We start from the raw sequence: 3,684 nt of genomic DNA, 5'->3' as shown, positions 1-3,684 counted from the left end.
AGGAACAAAATTGGAGGGATCACTTTTAGTTGTCCTGGTGTTAGTACATTTTTTTCTTTGCCTAGCATTATTTTTCTACTTATTATTAAATCAACCCCAAACTCTTCACTCCTTGTTAAATCTCTACTTAAGATGTTCAGTCACCTGAATGGTTTACAAATTTCATCTTCCTGAGAAACTCTCTGCCTTGCTCCAATAAGAAAAGACTGTTCTCTAGGCCTAGGTGCTCTCTCTCTCTCTCTCTCTCTCTCTCTCTCTCTCTCTCTCTCTCTCTCTGTCTTAAAATAAATTTTTTTTATTTTTCAATTACAGTTGACATACAATATTATTAGTTTCAGGTATACACCCTAGTGATTAGGCATTATAAAACTTACTAAGTGATCATCCCAATAAATCTCATACCCATCCAAAACTATACATAGTTATTAAAATACTAGTGACCCGGTGCACAAAATTCGTGCACATTAAAAGGGAATTAATTAGAGGAAATATTTTAATATTGCTATTTTCCCTTTCTCTATAATAGAAGTGTCAGAGATGAAAGAAAATTAGTAAAATATATATGAGAATCTTCCTCCTGTCAGAGTCTGGGGCATGCTGTGGGACCCAAAGTCAAGTCCCCGCCCACCTGCACGTGCTTCGAAATCGCAGGAGACCCAGACTCGGCCAGCCCCACCCCTATCAAACCCCTCCAGGTGGGAGCACAGCCTCAGGTCCCCCAGCCTACCACTGGGCAGGGGCGCAGCCACAGGTCCCCTGGCCCAGCACCGGGGTGGGGGGCATGGCCTGAGGTTTCCTGGCCCGGCACCGGGGTGGGGGGCACAGCCTGAGGTCCCCCAGCCTGGCGCTGGGGCGGGGGCATGGCCTGAGGTCTCTGTCAAGCCCCACTGGGCGGAGGGTGCGGCCTGAGGTCCCCTGCCCACACCAGGCACCATGCACCCTCAAGTCCCTGCTGTTTGGTAGTTACATGTCGGCATCCCAACTAATTTGCATATTATCCTATTATTAGATAGATTATTGACTATAATCTCTATGCTGTACTTTACACCCCTATGACTATTCTGTAACTACTAATTTGGACTTCTAAATCCCTTCACCTTTCCCCCAGCCCCCCAGCCCTCCTCCCATCAAGCAACCATTAAAAAGTTTTCCTATCTATAAGGCTATTTCTGTTATGCTGTTAATCTATTTTGATTTTTTAGATTCAATTGTTGATAGATATGTATTTATTGCCATTTTATTGTTCATATTTCTTCTTCTTCTTCTTCTTCTTCTTCTTATTATTCTTATTATTATTATTATTATTAAAGAAGACCCTTTAACATTTCATGTAAGACTGGTTTGGTGGTAATGAACTACTTTAGTTTTTTATTGTCTGTGAAGCTCTTTATCTGACCTTCAATTCTAACTGATAACTTTGCTGGGTGGAGTAATTTTGGTTGTAGGTCTTGTTTTTCATCACTTTGAATATTTCTTGCCACTCCCTTCTGGCCTAATTTTCTGTTGAGAAATCAGCTGACAGTTTTATGGGAATGCCCTGTAGGTAACGAACTGCTTTTCTCTTGCTGATTTTAAGATTCTCTCTTGGTCTTTAGCCCTTGGCATTTTCATTATAATGTGTCTTGGTGTGGGCCTCTTTGGTTTCATGTTATTTGGGACTCTGTGCTTCCTGGACTTGTATGTCTAGTTCTTTCACCACGTTAGGGAATTCTTTTGTCATTAATTTTGCAAATAGATTTTCAATTTCTTGCTCTCTCTCTTCTCCTTTTGTCACCTCCATGATGTAAATGTTGTTATGTTTGAAGTTGTCCCAGATGCTCCTTACACTATCTTTCTATTTTTTGATTATTTTTCTTTTTTGCTGTTCTGATTGGGTGTTTTCACTTCTTCACATTCCAAATTGCTGGTTTGATTCTTGGCTTCCTCTACTCTACTGTTGTAGATTATCCTTCATTTCAGTTAGTGTATCCTCCATTTCTGACTGGCCCTTTTTTATGTTGTTTATGTTCTCACTAAGTTCCTGGGAGTTCTCAGTAAATTCTTTGAGCATCCTTATAACCATTGTTTTGCACTCTGTATCTGGTAGTTTTCTTACTTCCATTTCATTTAGTTCTTTTTTTTGAAGATTTCTCCAGTTCCTTCATTTGTGACATATTTCTTTGTCTCTGCATTTTGGCTGCTTCCCTGTGTTTGTTTCTGTGTATTAGGTAGAGCTGTTATGTCTCCTGGACTTGATAGAGAGACCTTGTATAATAGGGCCCAGTGGCTCAGCCTCCCAGTAGGGCCCAGTGGTTCAGCTTCCCCATCACCTAAGCTGAGCTGGGCATTCCCAGTGTGCCCCTGTGTGGGCTGTGTGCACTGTCCTATTGTAGTAGAGCCTCGATTGCTATTGGTGTCACTGGGAGGGATTGACTCCAGGCCAATGGCTGTGAGGGCCAGCTGCAACTAACAGCAGAGGAGCTGCTGTGCAGGAGTCAACCCTACGGAGCAGTACTTGCTTCAGTGGGGCTTTGGTACTCAATAAGTCCATCCCTTGAGAGTGTCACTTGTGGAGGTGGTAGGGTTACAGTCTGATGTGGTCCAAAGCTATCCACCAGGTGCACTTGTACTGGGTCCTCCCAAGAGGTACAAAGTCAGCTGCTGCCTGTATTCTGCCTGGGGCCACCCAGCATGAGGTACAGAGCAATCTGTAGCTACTTGTGTTGGGCTTGTAGGTGCCCAGGAGAGGCCAAGCTGTGAATCAGGGCCGACTGCCACTAGTGCAGAGCCTGGGGCCACTTAACAAGAGGTAGGAGGTACACAGATACCAGATGCTGCTCATTTGAGACATTTTAGGAAGGTTCAAAGCATGAGGCAAGAGAGGCCAGTTGTATGGAAAAGCAACTGGAAACGGCCTGGATGGGCCTGCAAGTTGGGTCTGGCAGAGTTTCAGGGAATCACCAGGGCAGAGCTAACAGTGTGAGCCAGGTTGATGGAGACAGATATGGCACTGGCCTGCCAGCTCTGTGGGGGGAAGGGCTTGACAAAGGAACAATGGCCTCTGCCAGCACTTTTGTCTTGCCCCAGTGCTGAATACTTTAGTTCCTCTCCATATGTCCCTGGTTCCTTTCAAGCTGCTGTCTCAGCATTGCAGCTTAAAGAGAGTGAGTCTGAGTAAGTCTATGCATGAGCCCTTTAAGAGGAACTGACTGGTACTCCAGCAGCCTCCATGTCACTCAGCCACAATCCCCACAGCCCAAAGTTATGGCAACTTCTCTTCCCAGCACTGGTGTGTGTGTGTGTGTGTGTGTGTGTGTGTGTGTGTGTGTGTGTGTGTGTGGAGCAAGATATCCCTCCCAATTATAAACTACCCAATGTCGATGTGGGACCAGCTAGTTCCATGTCTCTGCCCCTTCTACCAGTCTCAATGTGGTTTCTTTAATTCTCTAATTGTAGGACTTCCATTCAGCTAGATTTCAGGTGGTTCTGAATAACAGTTGTTCTGAACTTTAGTTGTATTTTTGATGTGGTTGTGGGAGGATTTGAGTATTGTGTTTACCTATGCCACCCTCTTGACCCAAAGCCTGGAATTTCTTTTTGTCGCTTCCCTGAGGAGTTCCTTCCCTTTTTTCTTGTGTTAAATATCCTGTTCCTGTATCCTCTTACCTGATTGACTCTTGTTTTGGTGGAACTCATTATCCTAGA

Source organism: Eptesicus fuscus, chromosome 7, assembly GCF_027574615.1.
Source record: "Eptesicus fuscus isolate TK198812 chromosome 7, DD_ASM_mEF_20220401, whole genome shotgun sequence".
NCBI lineage: Eukaryota > Metazoa > Chordata > Mammalia > Chiroptera > Vespertilionidae > Eptesicus > Eptesicus fuscus.
Note: the sequence above shows the minus strand (reverse complement) of the source record.